A 24,630-nucleotide genomic window follows, 5' to 3' on the forward strand; every position below is an offset into this window, starting at 1 on the left:
CAGGCGAGGTAGATAACGTGGTTGATAAAGAATATGGAATACTTGCTTTTCCCAGTGGAGACATAGTATTCAAGAGCAGAGGGGTTATGCTTGAACTGCATACAACACTAGTTAGGCCACCACTAGAGTACTGTTTCAGCACATTACAGGAAAGATGTAATTGCATTGGAGAGAATACAGAGGAGATTTATGAGAATGTTGCCTGGAACAGAGAACTTGAGCTTTGAGGAACGATTAGATAGGCTGTGTTAGTTTTCTGTGGAACAGAGGAGGCTGAGGAAAGACGATATTCAGGCATGCACAAATATAAGTGGACTAGGTAGAGGTGTTAAGGCGGACCTATTTCCCTTAGCAGAGCAGTCAACAAAGAGGAGGCATGAATTTATTGTAATTGGTAGGAGGCTTAGAGGTGATTTATGGGGACAAATATTCACCCATAGGGTTCTGTAGCACACTGCTGAAAGGATGGTCGAGGCAGATTCCCTGCCCACGTTTCAAAAAAGTACTTGGATTTGCACTTAAAGTGTCGTTACCTACAAGAGTACGGAACAAGTACTGGAAAGTGGGATGAGGCTAGATAGCTCCTGTTCGGCAAACGTGGACACGATGGGCCGGAATGGCCTCCTTCCATACTATAAAATGCAATGATTCGATGATATGCATTGGTGTGAAGAGAATTGTGAACTTTTTCAGGGCCACTATTATGATAAAAATATGTTTCACGTAAAGATAAACATATATTGAATTACTGAACAGAAGCATTGCAAAGTAGGTCCGCACATACGCAGGTAAACCAAATGCGCTTTCGATTACATCACATTAAATATTCGGTAATCACAACTGTAATCGCGCTCCATTGAAACAGACACAAACATAGAATGGTCCCGGACTGAGAGCATATCAATTTTACACAAACACAGAATGATCCAGGACTGAGAGGATTTCCCTTTGACACACACACAGAATGATCCAGCACTGAGACAATATCCCTTTTACACACACACAGAATGATCCCGAACTGAGAGAATATCCCTTTTACACACACAGAGAATGATCTGGGACAGAGAGCACATCCGTTTTACACATACACAGAATGATCCGGGACTGAGAGAATATCACTTTTACACACACACAGAATGATCCGGCACAGAAAAAATATCCCATTTAAACAGGCACAGAATGATCCGGGACAGAGAGAATATCCCTTTTACACACACACAGAATGATCCGGGACTGATAGCCCGTCCCTTTTACATACACACAGAATGATCCCAGACTGAGAGCACTTCCCTTTTACACAGGCACAGAATGACCCGGGACAGAGAAAATATCCATTTTAAACAGGCAAAGAAAGATCCAGGATAGATAGCATATCCCATTTCGACAAACACAGAATGATCCGGGACTGAGAGCACAACCCTTTTAAACAGACACAGCATGATCCGGATCTGACAGCACATCCCTTTTTAACAGACACAAAATGGCCCAGGACTTAAAACACATCCCTTTTAAACAGACACAGAATGACCCGGCACTGAGAGCACATACCTTTTAAACAGACACAGCGTGATCCGGGACTGAAAGCATACAGCTTTTTAAATTATAAAAAGCCCCTTATGTTCAGGCTTACTACTCTTTTTGGCAATATTATTAATCTCTTCCTTGAATCTAATACTATCTTTAATTTCTCTTGATAGCCACCGTTGGAACATTTTTAGTTTTGTGTTATTATTCCTTCAAGGAATGTGCATTGTAGCGAATTATCACATTTTCTTGAAATGCTTGCCATCAAACGTGAATTGGATAACATTTGATAGGAATCAATTGCAGGGCTGTGTTGAAAGTGTCGGGAGTGGGTCTAATTGGATAGCATTTTCACAAAGCCGGCTGAGTCATGATGGTACATAAAGTCTCCTTCAGTTCTGGCACTCTCGGATACTCATCGCCTACCTCGGTTTGATTCGTTTAGTCCTGTGGGAAACGGATAATAATGTTTTGCATGTGACTTCAGATTAATACATTTAGCAAAAGATTGGGAACATTAACGGACTCAGAAACATTCAATGGCTCTTCAAACTCTCGGTTCAGTGGACTTGCTGAGCTATTAACATTTGAGATTATTAGGGGCTGTTCGGAACAACAGGAGATCCTCCGGGCACTTGTATGAAAGCGCAGACGGGAGTTGAACCCATATTTTCCGGTTTACAGGACGGCGACATCACCACTTGATAACGAACCTTCTCATCCATAGCACTGATGTTATTTTTTCTGAAGCAATTTACTATGGATGCTGGGAATTGGAAATGCAACAGAAATTGCTGAACATATTCAGCAGGACAAGCAGCATTAGTGAAGTGAGAAACAGAGATAATGTTTCACGTCGAAGATATTTCATCAAAACTGTCAGAAGTTGGAGGTGTAACAGATTTTAAGCAGATACTTAAGCAGGGAAAGGTGGAGGGGAGGAAGGAACGAAAAGGAAGGCCTGTGACATGGTGGAAAGCAGGAAAGATTTCATGACAAAAGCAAAAGTGCATGATAATGCGATATTGCAAGAAACAAATATGCGTTTAGAGAAAGGGTAAGAGGGAATAGCAAAATCATTACGAACAGCTACTGTCAGAGAAAATGGGAGCAGTGTTTAGAATCTGAAATTGTTGAATTCAACTTTGAGCCCGGAAGGCTGTAAAATGCCGAATGGAAAGATGAGCTGCTGTTCCTCGATCTTACGTTGAGCTTCATAGGAACAGTATAGGAGGACGAGACAGGTGACCGAAAGCTTGGGGTTCTCGTTGCGGACTGAATGAGCTGCTCGGTAAAATGCTCAGCTAGTATGTGTCTGGTCGCCCCAATGTAGAGGAGATTTCAGTCGATACAGTATACTATGTTGAAAGAAGTACAAGTACGTCATTTCACCTATACTGGCCTGGACTGTGGGAAGGGAGGAGGAAATGGCCACGTGTTGCTTCTCCTGCGCTTGCACGGGAAGGTGCTGTGGGAAGGAAAGCGTTGTTGGTGGTGATTGGATAGTGGACCAGGGCATGCCGGATAGACTGGTCCCTTTGTACTGCTGAAAAGAGAGGGGATGGTAAGAAGTATTTAATGGTGGGTCCACGATGGATGTGTCAGCAATGGGGGAGGATGATCCATTGAATGTGACGGTTCGTGGGGTAAATGTTAAGCACAAGTGGAACCCTATTGTGGTTATGCGAAGGGAGGAGAAGGGATGAGTGCAGAAATGCGGGAAATGTGCCGGGCAAGGTCGAGGGTCATGTGCACTCGGGTTGAGGGTTTTTCTTGCTGGAGAATCATTTAGCTACATATCGGTAGTACTGGTATTGACTTTGCCATCGTCAGGACACATACGATGGAGATGGAGAAACTGGGAGAATGGAATAGAGTCCTTATAGAAAGCGAGTGGGATAAAGTGTAATTAAGGTAGATGTGGGAATCAATGGGGTTATAGTAGATATTGGTCGGCCGACTCTCCCCAGCAATGGAGGTAGCGAAATCAGGAGGGGAAGGGAAAAGTCTGAGATGGGCCATGTGAAGGGCAGGGAAGGGTGGAAATTTAAAGCAAAGTTGACTAAACGTCTTGTTCACTGCTAAAGCTGGCAATGGCACAGATAAAATCATCAATGTTCCAGAAAACGAGGTGATGGATGAGACCTGAGTAGGACTAGAACAAAGAATGTTGCACTTATACCATTGAAATATAGGCATATCTAGGCCGCATGCGGGTTACCATAGCAACACATTTAATTTGGAGTAAGTGTGTGGAGTCAAAGGAGAAGTTGTCCAATGCCAGTTTAAATCAAGTTCCGCCAGGCGGATGAATTGATGGTGGATGGATATTGGTTGAGCGTCCTTTCAATGAAGAAGCGGAGGGGCCTCAAGCCGTCCTGGTGGGGAATGGATGACCAGAGTGATTGGACGACCATAGTGACAGGGAGATTGAGAGCCAGGAAACTGAAAAGTAACTGATGTTACTTTTATTCTACAGCAGCTTTCCAATCATTGGCATTATCAATGCATTGGTATTTGGTGTGGAATGAATTTGCTGAATTGTCGAAAATTGCATTTTTTGCTTCAATCGTCAGGATGGCTGAGTGAGTAATAAGTTTTGGACTGAACATCAAATGTGCGAATGTTGGTATGAGTTTGAGCTCCAGTACTAGCGGATGGTGTCTATTACGATAACTTGTTAAAATATTATAATCATTGGAAAGGAAGGTTCTGTATTTATATTTTACATTTCCAGGAAGCGATCCTACATTTACAAGAGGTGCTCTGCCGATTGATGGAAAATAAGAGCAGGGGTCGTTGAACCCTCGAGTCGTTCAGTGAGATACTTTTTGAAAATTACTTAAACTCATCCATCTGCTTTTACTCCAAATCAATTCCTACCAGTATCCAGTAAGAATCTATCAATCTCAGATTTAAATTAGCAATTTATTTGACAAATGAACCGGAGTTGAGATATGGAGATTATTTAATTATTCTCCAATTAGTTCAGGTTTGGAATGCATTACCTGAACAGTTGGTTGGCACAGATGCGATCAGAACTTTCTTAAGTATATAAGAACATAAGAATTAGGGGCAGGAGTATTAGGCCCCTCGAGCCTGCTCCGCCATTGAATAAGATCATGGATAATCTAATCAAGGACTCAGCTCCACTTCCCTGACTGCTCCCAATAAACCTTTACTCCCTGATCGTTCAAAAATGTGTCTATCTCCGATTTTATATATTCATTGACCCAGCCTCCACGGCTCTCTGGGGGAGAGAATTCCATAGATTTAAAACGAACTGAGAATAGAAGTTTCTTCTCATCTCAGTTTTAAATCTGCATAAACGACTGGGAAGAAGGGAGCGAGTATAACGTAGCCACGTTTGCTGACGATGAAAAGTTGTGATGAAAAGCAATGTATGAGTATAATGTTGGAAAGTGTGAGGTCATGAAATTTGACAGAAAAAAACTTTGACAGAAAAGAGCAAGCTATTATTTAAATGAAGAAATATTGCAACGTGCTGCAATACAGCAGGAACTATGGGTAGTTGTGTATGAAACACAAAAGGTTAGTATGCAGTTGCAGCAAATAATCAGGAAGGCCAATGGAATCATGGCGTTTATTAAAAAGGAGATGGAGTATAACAGCAGGGAAGTCTTGCTACATCTATATCGGGTATTGTAAGGCCACACCTGAAATACAGTGTATAGTTTTGGTTTCCATATTTACGAAAGGATACTTGCTTTGGGGGCAATTCAGAGAAGGTTCACTAGGTTCATTCGGAGATGAGGGGGTTGATCTATGATGAAAGATTGAGAAGGTTCAGCCATTACTCATTGGAATGCAGAAGAATGAGAGGTGATCTTATCGAAAAGTATAAGTTTATGAGGGGGCTTGACAAGGTGGATGCAAAGAGGAGGTTTCCATTGATAGGGGAGACGAGAACTCGGGGGCAACATCTTAGAAACAGAGGCCGCCCATTTAAAACTGAGAGGAGGAGGAATTTCGTCTTTCAGAGGGTTGTACATCTGTGGATTTGGCTGCCTCAGAGCGCCGTGGGAGCCGGGACATTGAATAAATTTAAGTCAGAGACAGTTTCTTAACCAATAAGGGATTAGGGAGTTATGGGGAGCAGGTAGGAAAGTGGACCTGAGTCCATGATCCGATCAGCAATTATCGTATTAAATGGCGGTGCAGACTCGAGGAGCCGTATGGCTTATTGCTGCTCATTTTTCACATGTTCTAATGTTCTTATAAATTGGCGGTCCCTTATTCTAAGTCTATGTCCACTATTTTTAGTTTCCCGTATGAGTGCAAATATGCTCTCTGCATCCACCTTGTCGAGCGTCCTCATTATCTTATACGTTTCGATAAGATTACCTCTCATTCTTCTGTACTCCAGTGTGGATAGTCCCAACCTACTTAACCTATCTTCATAAGTCAACCCTCCCCATCTCCGAAATCAACTTAGTGAACCCTCTCTGAACAGTCTCCAAGTATATCCTTCCTTAAATACGGAGACTAAAACTGTACGCCGTACACCAGGTGTGGCCTCACTAATACGCGGTACAATTGTAGCAGGTCTAATCTGCCTTTATAAACCATCTCACTTGCAATAAACGCATATTCCATTTGTCTTCCTGATTAAGTGCTGCACCTGCACACTAATTTTTGTGTTTCTTGCACAAGGACCCCCAGGTGTCCCACTACTTCAGCACTTTACAACTTTTCTCCATTTAAATTATAATTTGCTTTTCTATTCTTTCTGCCACAGTTGGTATCGTCACATTTTCACACATTTTATTGCAACTGCCAAATTGTTGCCCACTCATTTAGCCTGTCTATATCCCTTTGCAGATTTCTTGTGTCCTCCTCAGAATTTGCTTTCCTACCCATCTTTGTCTCATCAGCAAACTTAGCTTCTTTACACTCGGTCCTTTCATGCAAGTCATTAATATAGATTGTTAATAGTTGTGGACCCAGCACCGATACCTGAGTCACCCCAGTAGTCACTGCTTGCCAAATGGAGAATTACGCATTTAGCCCAACGCTCTGTTTTCTGTTATTTAGCAAAGCCTATCTCCATGCTAATAATTTACTCCCAACCCCGTGAGCTGTTATCTTGTGCAGTAACCTCTTATGTGGCACATTATCTAATGCCTTCTGGAAATCCAAATACACCACATCTATTGGTTTCCCCTTATCCACACGCTACATCCTCAAAAACTCCAGCAGATTTGTTAAACATGATTTCCTTTTTATAAATGAATGCTGATTCTGCTTGATTGAATCATGCTTTTCCAAATGTCCCGCTACTGCTTCCTTAATAATGGACTCCAGCATGTTCTATAGTTTCCTGCTTTTTACTTGACTCGTATTTAAGGGGCATTACATTTGCAGTTTTCCAATCCACTGGGACCGCTCCAGAATGCAGGGAATTTTGAGAAATTATAACGAATACATCCACTACCTCTGCAACCACTTCTCTTAAGACCCTAGGATGTAAGCCATCTGGTCCAGGGGACTTGTCTGCCTTTAGGGCAGTTATTTTACTAGTACTACTTCGTTCGTGATAGTGATAGTATTAATTCATCCCTGCCTATACCCGCTTTATTTTCCACTATTGGGTTGTTTATTAGTGTCATCTACTTGAAAGACCAATACAAAATATTTGTTCAACGTCTCTGCCATTTCCCTGTTATCCATTATTAATTCCACAGTGTCATCCTCCAGGGGGCCAACATTCACATGAGCAAATCTTTTCCTTTTTATGTATTTGTAGAAACTCTTATTATCTGTTTTTATATTTCGTGCTAGTTTAATTTCATAATCTATCTTCCCTCTTTAATAATGTTTTTAATCTTTCTCTGCTGGCTTAAAACAATTCCCAATGCGCTGCTCTCGTCTCCCACTAGTCTTGGCCACATTGTATGCCTTTGATTTCAATATTATACCCTCCGTTATTTCCTTAGTTAGATGCGGATGGTTATCCCTTCTCTCACAGCCTTTCCTTCTCATTGGGTAATTTTTTGTTCCGTGTTATAAAATATCTCCTTAAATGTCTGCCACTGCTCATCAACCGCCCACACCTTAGGTTACTTTCCCAGTCAACTTTATCCACCTCTGTCATCATACCTTTGTAGTCTCCTTTATTTAACCTTGGGACACTGGTTGGAGAAACAAATTTCTATTCCTCCAACTGAATTTGAAATTCAACCATATTGTGGTCACTCAATCCAATACGATCTTTTACTATGAGACCATTTATTAATCCTGCCTCATTACGCAGTACTAGATCTAAGATAGCCTGCTCCTTGTAGAAATAAAGTCTCCCGGATACACTCCATGAACGCCTCCTCAAATCTAGCCAGGTCAATTAGGTTTATCCAGTAAATATAAAGGTTAAAAGCCCCTATCATTATTGCCGTTCCTTTTTTCCAAGCCTCTAATATTTCTTGATTTATACTCCACCCAAACGTGTAACCACTGTTTGGGGGCCAATAGACTATGCCCAGCCGCGACTTTTTCCCGTTATTGTTTCTTATCTCCACCCAAACTGATTCAACCTCTTGACCATCTGAGCCAATGTCGTTTCTCATGAACGCACTAATCCCATCTTTTATTAACAATGTTACCCGACCTACTTTCCCTTTTTGTCTGTCCTTCCGAAATGTCAAATACCCTTGAATAATTAGTTTCCAGTCCTGGTCACCTTGCAACCACGTCTCTGTAATTACTATCAGATCGTACTCATTTGTATTTATTTGTTCCGTCAACTCATCTGTTTTTTGACGAATGCTACGTGCATTTACACAAAAAGCTTTTTAAATTTGTTTTTTACACTTATTTCCTCTATCCTACAAACTAACTATCTACCTTTTTGCTTTTTAATTCCAACTCTACTCCCATCCCTATTGAATCTATTCTAAGGTTCCCATCCCCCTGCCAAACTAGTTTAAACCCTCCCCAACAGCACGAGGAACCACCGCCTCCCCCCAGCCCGCCGCCACTCGAGGTTATTGGTCCAGGCTCTGTTGAGGGGAAACCCGTCTGGCTTGTACAGGTACCAACTCCGCCAAAAGCAGTCCAAATGTCTCAGGAAACTAAAGCCCTCCCTCCTGCACCATTTCTCCAGCCATGCATCCATGTGCTCTACCCTCCTATTTCTGTACTCACTCGTTCGTGGCACCTGGAGTATTCCGGAGATTACTACCTTTCAGCTCCTGTTTTTTAACCTCTCTCATAGCTCCGCAAACTCTGCCTGCAGGACTTCACCCCTCTTTCTACCTATGTCATTGGTAACATATGGACAATGACCGCTGACTGATCACCCTCCTCCATCAGAATGTCCTGCAGCCGTTTGGTGACATCCTTGCCTCCAGGAAGGCAACATATCATTCTGGTGTCACGTCTGCGGCTGCAGAAACGCCTATCTGCTCCCCTGATTATTGAAACCCCTACCATTATAGCTCTTCCATTGTTCTCTCTCCTCCCCTGTGCAGCTGAACCACCTTCGTTGCCGTGGATTTGGATCTGGTTCCACGCTGTTGGCGAGCGAGATGGACTCGGGGGCTCGTGCACTACCTGCCTAGTCCTCCTATTCTGTCTGCTGATCACCCACTCCCTCTCTACCTCTTAAGCAGCGGGGTGACCACCTCTAAAAGGGAATTGGGTAAATAGTTGATGGCGAACAGTTTGCAGGGCTCTGGGGAAAGTGTCTCATGGGATGCTACAATCCTCTCTCTCAGTGAGCTTGTATTTTTACCTGTAAACCTCAGTTCACGGATTTAATTCCCGGCCCTGCCAGCAGGTATTTTCTCACATTTAATGTGCTGGTTCTCTTTTCCTCTCTCTATCATTTATTCTATTTCTCTATTACTCTAACTTTCTTTCTGTGTCAGTCTCGCTTTATGTCTATCTCAGTTGCAGTCAATTTCTGTACGCTTTTCTCATTGGGGATCGGTATATCTGTCCAAATATGACTTTCTCTCTGTCACTCTCTCCATCGCTCCCCACTTCAGTTTTCTCCATACCTTATGCGTTATCACTTTAAGTGCTGGTTCAGTCTGAGCTTGTTGATACTGGGTGGTTGACGTGCATTTTAACATTATTCATTCAAAGATGTTCAGTGTTGACGGGAAGATTACATGTTCTGTGGGTTAAAGCAATGGGGTTTCTTTTCTAGTTACAGACGGTCAGTTCATTGCGTTATTTGCCTAACTGTTGTGCTTTTGCGGTTCAACTTTTCACCATCCACAGTTAGAAACAAGGCATATAATCTCCCACGTTTGCAGAGTATGCAGACGTGTAGTTTGCTCTGCGCTGAAAACTAAATTTTGAGTCTGTAAGCGATTTGCCGAATTTCCAAGCACTGCACTGCAGCGTGCCCATGACCAGGATGGCCGAGATGTTAATGCGTTGGAATTAAAATTCAACTGACGTGTCTCTGCTCCTTGTAAATATTCAAACAACTGATTTGAGAATTAGACTTAATGCTTGTTTGTTATGAAAGCGTGGAAGCGGTCCATAATCTTTGCAAATAATATATTTTAATTCACCCTTCAAGACAACGTTTCTTTATTTATAATAGGCGTTCTGCCAATTGACTGAACATAGGAACAGCATTAGGCCATTCCGCTCCTTGTGCCTATTCGCCATTCTGTTAATTCTTGGCTGAGCTCTATCTTAACTCTACATTTGCTCCTCATCATTTTTACCAGTGTCTACCAAAAACTATCAATCTAAAATTAACATTTTTAATTGAGCTAGTATATCCTGCCTTTTGTAGAAGATAAATCCTTCACCCTTTGCATGAAGAAGATTTTCCTAACTTCCCTGTCGAATGTCCTGCCTCTGATTTTAACATTATGTCCTCTTGTCAAAAACTTTCCCACGAACGGTGAAAAAAGCTTTATCTCTATCTATCTTATCAATTTGTATCAAAACCTTAAAAATCTCAATCAAATCGACACTTAACCTTTTATATTCCAGGGAGTACAGGCCTAGTTTATGTAATTTCTCCTCATAATTTAACCCGTGGCATCCTGGTAACATTCTGGTGAGCATGAACAGCTAACATTCCAATCCAGCCGATCGTTTACAAGGGGCTGTGCCCATAAGGGGACTAGATATAATGGGTAGAAACGGCTTATTGCCCTTAGCAGTGTGCTTAACAACAAGCGGGCATAAATTTATAGTAATTAGAGAAGGTTTACAGGAGATGTGATGGGAAATTTCCACACGCAGATAGTTGTGGTTGTCTAAAACGCACTGCCTGAAAGATTGGTAGAGGCAGAAACCTTTAGCACATTTAAAACGTATTTGGATGTGCACCTGAAGGGCCGTAACGTGCAGGGTTATGGACCTAGAGCTGAAAAGTGGGATTAGGCTGGATAACCGTGGCATGGACAGGATGGGCCGAAATTGTCTCCTTCCGTGCTGTAAACGTCTATGAATCTATTATATTCTATAACTTAGCGTACTCCAGATATAGCCTAACTACATCTCTGTACAGTTGAAGAAAAACTTCCATGGCTTTATAGTCTAACCCATAGTTATAAAGCCTAACACGCCATTAGTTGTTTTGAATATATTTGTAACTTGCAACTGCATTTTAGTGGTATGCGCACTTGGACTGAAAACGACTTTGGAACTCCATCCCTCCGAGCTGTGCTCCATTTAATTCGTACTCAGATTTATATTTGTGAGCTAAAATGGATGACCACACAATTACCTGTTTGGAATCTATCTGCCACTGAATCGTCCGTTCATTTAATCTATCAATATATCTTTATAAGTATACGCTAACATCTGCACTAATTACTATATCACCAATATTTGCATTATCGGCAAACTGGATATCTCGCTGCCAGTTGTGTCTTAATGTTTAAGAAATATAGAATGAAACAATGTTTTTAACACTGACATTTTAAAATGTGCCATGCTTTGAAGCCCTGGTAGGGTATGTCGGAAGAGGAAGGTAGGAGTAAGATTTCAGGCCGATGACCCATCTGATCCTACAAATATACATCATGCAACTGTGCGCTGTTTTCAGACAGTAACAGCACGAGCTTGCATTCCCGTAGCATCTTTCACGAACATAGAATGACCCAATTGCCCGCCATTGCTCAGTTTGAGTTCCGACAGGACCACCAGCCTCCAGACATCATTACAGCCTTGGTCCAAATAATGCCAAAAGTGATTAATTCTAAAATGAGGCGAGAGTGATTGGCCTTGACATCAAAGCAGTATTTGACCGAATGTTTCATCAAGGAACCTGCTAACGTTGAAGTCATTGCGTGGTTAATCTTCACTGCTGGAGACATACCTAGCCTAAAAGAAGATGGTTGTGGTTTTTCGACGCCAATCATCTCAGCCCAGGATATCGCTGCAGGATATCATCATCACCTGCTTCATCAATGACCTGCCCTCCATCATCAGGTCAGAAGTGGGCATGATCGCTAAAGATTGATTTTTTACAACTCGAGTATCAACTCCGCAGATAATGAACCATGAATTATATCGCCTTTCCATTATTGTGCGGGTTGAAAATCTTGGAACTCCTTCGACAACAGCACATTGGCAGTACCATCACCTCAGTGACTGAACCACAGAGCCATAGAAATTTACAGCACAAAAGGAAACCATTTAGCCCATCGCGTCCTTGCTGGTGGACAAAGCACTATCCTGCCAAATCCAATTTCGAGCTCTTGGACCATAGCCATCAAGTGCATATCCAAGTATGGCAGTGGTTCACGAGGTTTGTACATCACTACCTTCTTAAACGCAATTCGGGATGAGCAATAAATATCAGCCTTCCTAGCTACGCCCACATCCACTGAATTAATATTTTATTCAAACGTGCTTTACAGACAATGAAACACTTCTTGAAGTGTAGTCACTGGATGTGCTGTAGGGCAATACGGCAGCCAATTACCACACAGCAAGATGCCATCGATACAGATATGTGCATGAAACAAAATAGCATTCCCCACCTCATAAAATCATAGAATCGGAGAAGTTTGCATCAGGGAAGGAGGGCATTCGGCCCATCCTGTCTCGGCCAATCGAAAGAATTATCAAGCCTAATCGCATTTCCCAGCTCCTGATCTGTAGCGTTGCAGATTAGGGTCATTCAATCCATATACAAGTACTGCTTAAATGTGATGAGGGATTGTGTCTCCACAAACTTTTCAGTCAGTGAGCTCCAGACCCAAATTCATTCTGGCCGAAAACATTTCTCCTCGACTCTCGTGTAATCCTTTTACCAATTTCTTTAAATCTATGCCCCGTGGTTATTGAACTCTCTGCTCAGGGGTATCGGTGTTTCTTCTACACACTATCTCGGCCCCGCATAATGTTATACACATCAATTATGTCACCCCTTATCCTCATCTGTTCGAAAAAAAACAACCCCAATCTTTCCCCATAAACAAAACTATCCAGTCCTGTGAACATCCAGTGCACAACAGAGGAAACAAATGGAAGTGGAGGAGAATTGTTTGTTTTGAAACTGTGAGTTGTTGTGATCTGTAAAGCACTGCCTGAAACGGTGGTGAATCATAGAGTCATCGATTCTTAGAATTGTTACAGCACGGAAGAAGACAATTCAGCCCGTCGAGCCCGTGCTGACTCTCGGCTATTCTCACCCCCTGTCATTTCCCCGTAGCACTGCAGATTCAATTGTAACCCTCAAAATGGAATTGGATAAATGCTTGAACAGGCACATTTTGCAGGGCGTTGTGGAAAGAGCTGGGTCTAATTGGATAGCTCGTTCAAGAGTACATAGAAACATAGAAACATAGAAAATAGGTGCAGAGGTAGGCCATTCGGCCCTTCCAGCCTGCACCGCCATTCAATGAGTTCATGGCTGAACATTCAACTTCAGTACCCCATTCCTGCTTTCTCGCCATACCCCTTGATGCCCCTAGTAGTAAGGACCTCATCTCACTCCTTTTTGAATATATTTAGTGAATTGGCCTCAACAACTTTCTGTGCTAGAGAATTCCACAGGTTCACCACTCTCTGGGTGAAGAAGTTCCTCCGCATCTCGGTCCTAAATGGCTTACCACTTATCCTGAGACTGTGACCTCTGGTTCTGGACTTCCCCAACATTGGGAACATTCTTCCTGCATCTAACCTGTATAACCCCGTCAGAATTTTCTATGAGGTCCCCTCTCATTCTTCTGAACTCCAGTGAATACAAGCCCAGTTGATCCAGTCTTTCTTGATAGGTCAGTCCCGCCATCCCGGGAATCAGTCTGGTGAACCTTCGCTGCACTCCCTCAATAGCAAGAATGTCTTTCCTCAGGTTAGGAGACCAAAACTGCACACAATACTCCAGGTGTGGCCTCACCAAGGCCCTGTACAACTGTAGCAACACCTCCCTGCCCCTGTACTCAAATCCCCTTGCTATGAAGGCCAACATGCCATTTGCTTTCTTAATCGCCTGCTGCACCTGCATGCCAACCTTCAATGACTGATGTACCATGACACCCAGGTCTCTTTGCATCTCCCCTTTTCCTAATCTATCACCATTCAGATAATAGTCTGTCTCTCTGTTTTTACCACCAAAGTGGATAACCTCACATTTATCCACATTATACTTCATGTGCCATGCATTTGCCCCTTCACCTAACCTATCCAAGTCGCTCTGCAGCCTCACAGCATCCTCCTCGCAGCTCACACTGCCACCCAACTTAGTGTCATCCGCAAATTTGGAGATATTATATTTAATCCCCTCATCTAAATCATTAATGTACAGTGTAAACAGCTGGGGCCCCAGCACAGAACAATGCAGTACCCCACTAGTCACTGCCTGCCATTCTGAAAAGTACCCATTTACTCCTACTCTTTGCTTCCTGTCTGACAACCAGTTCTCAATCCATGTCAGCACACTACCCCCAATCCCATGTGCTTTAACTTTGCACATCAATCTCTTGTGTGGGACCTTGTCGAACGCCTTCTGAAAGTCCAAATATACCACATCAACTGGTTCTCCATCGGTAATGTATGATTTAATGAAATGTTTTATGATAGTTTCATATAAATGACGCCGGTCATTTGCCCGTTCCACTATCCACTTTATTTTTTTGTATATGCGTCTGTGCTTCGACAACGGAATTGAAATGATGTGGGATTCGGTAGCAATTCAACGCAAGTCACATAGCTTATCAAGGCGCGGTGGCCAAGTGGTAAGGCGTCGGTCCCGTAAACCGAAGATCATGGGTTCGACTTTCTATTCTAAGGAGATAAATCCCAGCTTCACCAGTCTCTTCGTATAAATGAGGTCCCCAACTCTGGCAGTATTCTAGTAAATCTATTCTGCCAAAGGCTTGACTTCTTCCCTAAAGCGTGTTGTCACGAACTGAACGCAATATTGCAGCTAAGGCCACATAATTGTTTGGCATAACTTCCTTGTTTTTATACCCTATTCGTCTATTAACAAAGGAAAAGTCCTCATGTCTTCCAGATCCTGCCCCCTCTTTAAAATTGTACGATTTAGAGCTGGTTGATACAATACAGGGAGAGCATTCTGACCGGTTTCGGGATCATTGATCTCCAGAGGCGGATGCTTAATAGGGGATTTAACTGTTCATGTATAAATCTGGCCCCTTTAAAATAGTATCATTATTTCATATTGCCTCTCCTCATCCTACCAAAATGTATCACTTCACAATTCTCTGCGTTAACTTACATCTGCTATGTGTCTGTTCATTTCACCAGTCGGTTATTTTCTTACTCCCTCTTTGTAGCAATTACTATCTGCTTTGTGCCCCTTAGCTTTTCTTTGTAACTTTCCCATTCACTAGGATCTGTGCTATTTTTTCAATTTGTGTACGCTTTTAATTTTAGTTTAACGTGGTCCCTTACCTCTTTAGTCGCCCATGCCTGTTTTTTTTGGCCCCCAGGGGTATACACTGATTCTGTATCACATTGAATTATTTTTACTACCTCCGATCGTTTTACCAATTCACAGATTTTTCCAGTTTGTTGTGGACAGCCTCTGCCTCAGCCCCTTGCAGTCGGTCTTACCGAAATCTGGAATGGTAGTAGCTTTTTCTCGTTTCTTCCTGTCAAACGTTACGTTGAAGTCGATCATGTTCACTTACGCTTAGGCTTTGAATAAACCCGGCTCGTTACTCATTACTAAATGTAAATTGGCATGTCCCTTGTTTGTTCTGGAACATATTGTTGTCGAACTAGACCGGACACACTCAAGAAATACACAATCTTTCTGACAGGTGTTATTCCGATTATCCCAATATATATGAACATTTAAATCCCCTATTAAAACCACTGCCCGCTTGTCTAATCTCTAAATTTATATATTCTAGTACTTCACAGCTGTGACAAGGGGGCCTATACACAACTCCCACTATTGTCTTAAATCCTTTCCTATCTCTTAATTTTACCATAAAGTCTCCACCTCCGGCTTATCTGTAGTTAGATACTCGCTTAGAACTGAATCATAGAATCATAGTTATTTACAGCACGGAAGAAGGATATTTCAGCCCATCCGGTCAACGCCGGCTAACAAAGAGCTATCCAGCGGAATCCCATGTTCCAGCTTTTGGTCCATAGCCCTGTAGGTTATTGCACTTCAAGTGCATATCCAAGCGTGTTTTAAATGCGGTGAGGGTTTCTGCCTCTACCACCCTTTCAGGCAGTGAGTTCCAGCCTACCAACTTGCTCTGGGTGAAAACATTACCCGTCAAATCCCCTCTAAACTTGCTACCAATGACTTTAATTCTATGTCCCCTGGTTGTTTACCATTCTGCTCAGAAAAATAGGCCCTTCCTATCCACTCTCTCCAGGCCCCTCATAATTTTGTTTTCCCTCAGTTACCTATGTTCCAATGAAAAAAAACCCAGCCTATCGAATCATTACTCATATCCAAAATTCTCCAGTCCAGGCAACATCCTATTAAATCTCTTTTGCACCCTCTCTCGTGCAATTACATCTTTCCTGTAATGATGTGTACGCAATAATCTAGCTGTGGCCCAAATAATGTTTTATATAGCTCAAGCATAACTTCACTGCTGTTGTACTATATATCTCGGCTAATAAAGATAGGTATGCCGAATGCCTTCTCAACCAGCACGTTTTCTGTGAAACCTGAAACAGGGAGACAATGTAAATATTACAACAACAACTTGCATTTACGTAGCGCCTTTAACATAGTAAGACGCTACAGGGCGCTCCACGAAAGCTTAAGACAAATCAAACAACGCTGACACCGAACCGCATAAAAGAGAATTTACGACAGATGCCCCAAAGCTTGGTCAACGAGGTAGGCTTTAAGGTGCATCAATCTTGACATCTTTTTGAAACATCCCAACCAGGAATATTAATCAGTGTTATTTCCTCTAGGTCTGAAAGTTGTGAGAAGTTGGCTTTTGAATTGGACCCATGGTGTCGACATCATACGATTACATAGGATATTGAATGCAAAAACAGGCTATTCGGCCCAACCTGTCAATATCGACGTTTGTGGTCCACTGGACCATCCTCCCCTCTTTCCGTATCCAGCACTATCAGCATAGCCCTCCATTTAGTTCTCCCTCATATTTTTATCAAACCGCTCCTTACATGCATCTATAATACTTGATTAACTTCTCTGGTGGTAGTGAGTTCTACATCCTTACCACTCTCTGCGTAAAGAAGATTCTTCTTAATTCCCAATTTGATTTGTTGCTGATTTTCCTTATATTGATGGTCTCTAGTAATACTTTCTCCAGAAGTGTAAACACTATATCAACTCTATCAAAATCTTTCAAGATATTAAAGAGCTCGATTAGGTTATCCCTCAAACTTCTTGTTTCACGACAAAATAAATTGAGCCTGTCGATTCTTTCCTGATAGAGTTCCATCTTCTCTGCACCCGATCCAGTGCCCCACTAGTTTCTTTTATAATATAGCGACCAGAATTGCACACAGTCCGCCTAATGTGGTCTAACTGTAGAGAGTTCTGCATTGGTCGGGTTTGAAACCGGCGTGGCCAGGATGCCAGGTCTAACTAAAACGGGCCCGCACCTCATCATTTGAGTAGACATTTCACAGCCATCCTGTAGTAACTGAAGGCCGTTTGCTTACAGAAGCTGATTGTACAATTTCAACATTGTCGATCTGGTTGCACGGGCAGGACACGTCGTGATGGGGACTTTTTGCAGCGTATTTCTATATGGATGCAAAAAGCCTGAAATGGAATAGCTGAGTTGTGCTAGTTGGCAGACGAGAGGTTAAGGCGATGGACTGCTAATGGATTGTGCTCATTTACTTTGTTAAGCGTTTGTTGCTGATAAACCTTCCAAGCATTTGACTGAATCTTACATAAATTCGGCTTTGAATCAAAATCTCCGCAAAACTGCAATTTCCTGATAACATTATGGTACTTACCTTAAATAACCACCTTATCCATTATGCTACGCGCTCACTGACTAAGTCACGGCGATTTCTTATTTTTTCTTGATATCCCAAATGAATTTCCTGACTGGAGGAATTGTATTAACTCCACGTGATCGGCACGGCTCATCCTTGGGCCGAATTGCGAGTGGTGCGAGCAAATTCTGCAACTGAGTCATTAGTGTTCTTTAAGGAAGGGAAAATACCCCCTACACGTCCTGCTATACAAGTGGGCACAGTCCTATCCAACTTTCATGGTGCTTAATCCCCTCTTAGCGGGACCGGAGAACCATTTTCAAGAAGTAGGCTCATGGTCTGCTCAGCAAATTCATTGTTCTGCATTGCTCAGACAGCTTTCCAACTGGGCAGAAGCATCCCATTGCCGTGCGAGCATTGCTGACTATTCCACGTCAACAATATTAGAATGCCTTTACATAACTAGTTTTGAATATGTGACCTGTTTTATCAAGTAAGATTTTACAGCATTAATAACTCTATATTGTCGTCTGTGTCGGCATCCACATAAGGTACACTCTACCTTAAGACAACTGTAATCGGTGCTGCTTTATTTCACTGCGAGCGCGAAGGAACATATCGATGAAGATATTTGCCCGAATTTACAACATTGCTGTGCTATAGTCCACGTATTTCTTTGCACATTGCTTTCCTTGTTGCAGGTTAGATCAACCCAGGCCGTCCATTTAAACCTGAGAAGTCAATCAGCGAAAACCAAAGAAATACAAGAGGCAGAGATAGGGAGAGTTAGAAAGATGCATGCGAAGACAGTAACAGAAAAGATCATTGCAGCTTGAGGGGAATCCTTTTGCTTTCTTGAAATGTTGTAAAACCATAAAAGATAATTGGGCGACAGTTTAAACGTGCTCCCTCCCTGGCGGAGCTCACGCTCTGACAGAGGTAAAGGCAGCCCGGCACCTGCAGCTCCCAGCTATTCAAGCACTGAATGGAGCTTTAAACATTGTAGCAGCGAGCATGTAAACCTGAGTGGATTTCAGGCCCAAAACAATAAACCTTCCGGCTATCACAGACAGTTGCGGTTTGCTGCAAACTTTTAATTTCCAGCCTCGGAACCAGCCAAACCTGTCCTGCAGGGCTATGGGGAAAGGGCGAGGGAGTGGGACTCGCTGAGAGCTGGCACGCTCTGGATGGGACGAATGGCCTCCTGCTGTGCGGTAATCATTCTATTAATTTACATTTGGACTTTTATGGGACTCGAATCGACAAGTTTGAATATTTCTTTAGAACAGAATCAGCGAGAAGTCCAATGCAAGAGCCATTGCAACACGGAGCACAACATTTTTAGTGAAATGTTCAGGAAAATCCTTGTTTCTGTTGAATGTGGTGCAGGAATTATGTAGAGATAACCAATGTGTTTACATATCTTCTCTTTGAAATCGAGTGTGTTTCCGGCACATTATTATTTACATCAGAGTTATTGATTAAATGTCAAAACGCCTCCACTCCATCTCACAAGTACGTACAATTTTCATCCTCCATTGCAATATTGTGTGCTGGAATAAAACAGTGAATATATAGGTAACGTTTGGTGGTACATCAATTGTACCTTTGAATACTGTCGAAATGTCACAAGCAAAGCCATCAGCTGTATTAGGTGAGGCTCCAGCTCACAACCTCGGCCTTTCTGGGTGCTTACACTGTCATATAAGTACGGCGTCTATCCGATTCCGTCGCTGGAATTGGATGCGAATGCTGTGTGGTATTCGTGCTCCCATCATACATAAGAACATAAGAACATAAGAATTAGGAACAGGAGTAGGCCATCTAGCCCCTCGAGCCTGCTCCGTCATTCAATATGATCATGGCTGATCTGGCCGTGGACTCAGTTCCACTTACCCGCCCTCTCCCCGTAACCCTTAATTCCCTTATTGGTTAAAAATCTATCTATCTGTGACTTGAATACATTCAATGAGCTAGCCTGAACTGCTTCCTTGGGCAGAGAATTCCACAAATTCACAACCCTCTGGGAGATGAAATTCCTTCTCAACTCGGTTTTAAATTGGCTACCCCGTATTTTGAGGCTGTGCCCCCTAGTTCTAGTCTCCCCTAGTGGAAACAACGTCTCTGCCTCTATCTTGTCTATCCCTTTCATAATTTTAAATGTTTCCAAAAGATCACCCGTCAGCCTTGTGAACTCCAACGAGTCAAGACCCAGTCTACTCAATCTATCATCATATGGCAACCCCCTCATCTGCGGAATCACCCGAGTGAAACGTCTCTGTGCCCCCTCCAAAGCCAGTATCTACTTTTTTCAGTAAGGTGACCAAAACTGTACTCAGTACTCCAGGTGCGGCCTTACCAATACCCGATATAGTTGCAGGAGGACCTCCCTGCTTTTGTACTCCATCCCTCTCGCAATGAAGGCCAACATTCCATTCGCCTTCCAGATTACCTGCTGCACCTGCAAACTAACTTTTTGGGATTCATGCACAACCCCCAGGTCCCTCTGCACCTCAGCATGTTGTAATTTCTCCCCATTCAAATAATATTCCCTTTTACTGTTTTTTTTCCCAAGGTGGATGACCTCACACTTTCCGACATTGTATTCGATCTGCCAAACCTTAGCCCATTCGCTTAACCTGTCCAAATCACCTTGCAGCCTCTCTGTATCCTCTACACAACCCGCTTTTCCACTAATCTTTGTGTCATCTGCATATTTTGTTACACTACACTCTGTCCCCTCTTCCCGGTCATCTATGTATATTGTAAACAGTTGTGGTCCCAGCACTGATCCCTGTAGCACACCACTAACCATCGATTTCCAACCCGAAAAGGACCCATTTATCCCGACTCTCTGTTTTCTGTTCGCCAGCCAATTCTCTATCCATGCTAATACATATCCTCTGACTCCGTGTACCTCTATCTTCTGCAGTAATCTTTTATTTGGCACCTTATCGAATGCCTTTTGGAAATCTAGATACACCACATCCATCGGTACACCTCTATCCACCATGCTCGTTATATCCTCAAAGAATTCCAGTAAATTAGTTAAACATGATTTCCCTTTCATGAATCCATGCTGCGTCTGCTTGGGTGCACTATTCCCATCTAGATATCCCGCTATTTCTTCCTTAATGATGGTTTCAAGCATTTTCCCCACTACAGATGTTAAACTAACCGGCCTGTAGTTGCCTGCCTTTTGTCTGCCCCCTTTTTTAAACAGAGGCGTTACATTAGCTGCTTTCCAATCCGCTGGTATCTCCCAGAGTCCAGAGAATTTTGTTAGATTATAACGAATGCATCTGCTATAACTTCCGCCATCTCTTTTAATACTCTGGGATGCATTTCATCAGGACCAGGGGACTTGTCTACCTTGAGTCCCATTAGCCTGTCTAGCACTACCCACCTAGTGATAGTGATTGTCTCAAGGTCCTCCCTTCCCACATTCCTGTGACCTGCAATTTTTGGCATGGTTTTTTCGTCTTCCACTGTGAAGACCGAAGCAAAATAATTTTAAGGTCTCAGCCATTTCCGCATTACCCATTATTAAATCCCCCTTCTCATCTTCTAAGGGACCAACATTTACTTTAGTCACTCTTTTCCGTTTTATATATCTGTAAAAGCTTTTACTATCTGTTTTTATGTTTTGCGCAAGTTTACCTTCGTAATCTATTTTTCCTTTCTCTATTGCTTTTTTAGTCATTCTTTGCTTTTGTTTAAAATGTTCCCAATCCTCTAGTTTCCCACTAACCTTGGCCACTTATACGCATTGATCTTTGATTTGATACTCTCCTTTATTTCCTTGGTTATCCACGGCTGGTTATCCATTCTCTTACCGCCCTTCTTTTTCACTGGAATATATTTTTGTTGCGCACTATGAAAGAGCTCCTTAAAAGTCCTCCACTGTTCCTCAATTGTGCCACCGTTTAGTCTGTGTTTCCAATCTACTTTTACCAACTCTGCCCTCATCCCACAGTAATCCCCTTTGTTTAAGCATAGTGCACTCGTTTCTGACACAACCTCCTCACCCTCAATCTGTATTACAAATTCAATCATACTGTGATCACACATTCCGAGATGATCTTTTACTCAGAGATCGTTTATTTTTCCTGTCTCATTACACAGGACCAGATCGAAGATAGCTTGTTCCCTTGCAGTTTCTGTTACATATTGTTCTAAGAAACAATCCCGTATGCATTCTATGACTTCCTTTTCCAGGCTACCCCGTGCGATTTGAGTTGACCAATCGATATATAGGTTAAAATCGCCCATGACTACTGCCCGTTCCTTTTTCGCATGCCTCCATTATTCCCTTGAGTATTGCCCGCCCCACCGTGAAGTTATTATTTGGGAGCCTATAAACTTCGCCCACCAGTGACTTTTTCCCCTTACTATCTCTAATCTCCACCCACAATGATTCAACATTTTGTTCATTAGAGCCAATATCGTCTCTCACAACTGCCCTGACATCATCCTTTATTAACAGAGCTCCCCGACCTCCTTTCCCTTCTTGTCTATCTTTCCAAATCGTCAGATACCCCTGTATGTTTAATTCTAAGTCTTGGCCACCCTGCAATCACGTTCCTGTAATGGCCACCAAATCATACCCATTTGTAATGATTTGTGCCGTCAACTCATTTACTTTATTTTGAATGCTGCGTGCATTTAGGTAGAGTGTTTTAATCCTAGTTTTTAAACAATGATTTTTAGTTCTGACCCCTCCTGCAGCCCCTTTATATTCAGTGGCCCTTTTTGTTACAGCTGCCTATTCCACCTGTCTTATAATTCCTCCCCTAAAAATCTATCGAGGTTTGGGGCAATCGACATTTTCAAGTTTCACATTGATCGATTTTTGTTCGGCAAGGTTACGAAGATTTATGGAATCATCGCAGGCAAATTAAATTAAGAATTAGTTAAAAGGGACAGAAACAGAAACAGCTGCAAACAAGCGTTGCATTTTAATCATATTTAACAGCAACAATATCCGTGCCATGTGCAACTATGCTGTGGTCAGAGAAAAACGCCCTGAGCTTCCGAAACTCCCGTGGCTTTTCTGTCGCTCTCTTTCCTCTCTTCCCTTCCTCCTGCACGCTGCCAGTTTTTAAACATTGTTTTAAATGTTGGTCTGGGCGAGGGCATTCCACATTCTCAGAACAATCTCTACCGTTTCATTGCTTGATTTCTACGCTTATTAATTAAGAATCTCCTTGAGCTACAATGGTAGCGCTTGCGACAATACAGTAAAAGGTGGCTTATTGGAAACACGTTGTGATCATAGTTTGGTTTTGTACAGAATTGAACCTATATCACTCAAGAGGGAATGTTATATTTACAATAAATTATATCGTCTTATAAATTTTGGTTCATTCGCGCCCTAGTGCCAGATGAGGAATTGTTTGATCCCCTCATTTATTTCATGTGGGGAACAGGCACGTGTATTCAATCAGAAATAACCCACAGATTGACACAGGAATAACCGCAGCGAGAGAGACAGACAGCACCGTGGTAAATGGCGGAATCGACAAGAGAGATGGATGAACAGAAAACGGCCTCAGACTCTGAAAAGTGCAAATATCACATGCAAAAACATCAGCTGCTCCAGGTGAGGCTCGAACTCACAACCTCGGCATTTCCCAAGCCTGTACTGTCACATAAGTACCCCGCGCTAACCAATTGCGCCACTAGAGCTGCATGTCCTGTGATCTTTGTGCTCCCATCACACAGCTGCCTCTTCCACCTGTCTAACAAGAAAGAAGACAATGATTCATCGAATCATTCAACACAGAAGGAAGCTTTTCATCCCATCGTGTCGATGCCGGCTCTCTGCAAAAAGCCTTCAGTTATTGAGACTCCATAGATTTTCACCATAGATGTGTTTTATTATTTGTGCAATGTTTTGTTATTTGTAATGAATTTGGATGTCTGTGCGGGAACTTTATAAATATATTTGTGCATCTATCTGTGAGTTGTAAATTAAATAGTGTGGAACATTGATAATCAAATTATATGTGTTCATATATGTGTTATTATAAATCTATTTGTTTTTATGTCTGTTTCCGTTATGAATTTATCTCTAAGTATCTCTGTGCTTATAATCGTATTTACGTTTATTTGCGAGGTGTTTATAATTAGCATAGATACAAAGGTATACACAGAAAATACATTTATAACAAACATAGATGCTCCACAATACTATTATAAATAACTTTGTTGCATTCAAATACATAAACACGAACACAGATATACAAAATATATTTATATCCCACAGAACATATTGCAACTTAACACAGAGACACCAACATATATTTAGAGCTATCACTGATCAAAGAACATTTTACTCTCTACGGTCCTCACCAAATTTTGCTGTGCCTGTATTTCCTCTGCTTGTGCTCGGTGTCGGAGAAGGTTTGGCTGTGCCGTGATATATCTTTTCCCAAGGATGGGCTGAAATGCGCTGTCTGAGGCCACGTTCACTGCTGTAGTTGATATATAATAATCGTCTGGACTTGTGTATAAAGGCATAATTACAACATCTACAGATGTTTCATCCTGGTACACAAATCCACTGCCAAATTAGTTCAACGGCTCACCCGCCCCAGTTGTTAAACTTCCCGCGAGGACATTGGTCCAAGCTCTATTGATGTACTACCCGATCTACTGTAACAGGTCCCTCCTGCGCCAGAACTGGTCCCAATGCCCCGGATTCTGTAGCCCAAACTCGTGCACCATTTATCCAGACAT

At 42.3% G+C, this 24,630-nt stretch overlaps 1 non-coding gene across 1 annotated transcript; it reads right to left on the reverse strand.

Moving 5' to 3' along the window:
• Window positions 1–23,483: 23,483 nt before the first annotated feature.
• trnai-uau (transfer RNA isoleucine (anticodon UAU)) lies at window positions 23,484–23,577 on the reverse strand. Its single transcript has 2 exons — window positions 23,540–23,577; window positions 23,484–23,519 (listed from the first exon to the last, which is right to left on the reverse strand). It is a non-coding gene; the product is annotated as a tRNA-Ile (tRNA).
• Window positions 23,578–24,630: the final 1,053 nt, after the last annotated feature.

This window comes from Pristiophorus japonicus, unplaced genomic scaffold (genome assembly GCF_044704955.1).
Source record: "Pristiophorus japonicus isolate sPriJap1 unplaced genomic scaffold, sPriJap1.hap1 HAP1_SCAFFOLD_82, whole genome shotgun sequence".
Taxonomy (NCBI): domain Eukaryota; kingdom Metazoa; phylum Chordata; class Chondrichthyes; family Pristiophoridae; genus Pristiophorus; species Pristiophorus japonicus.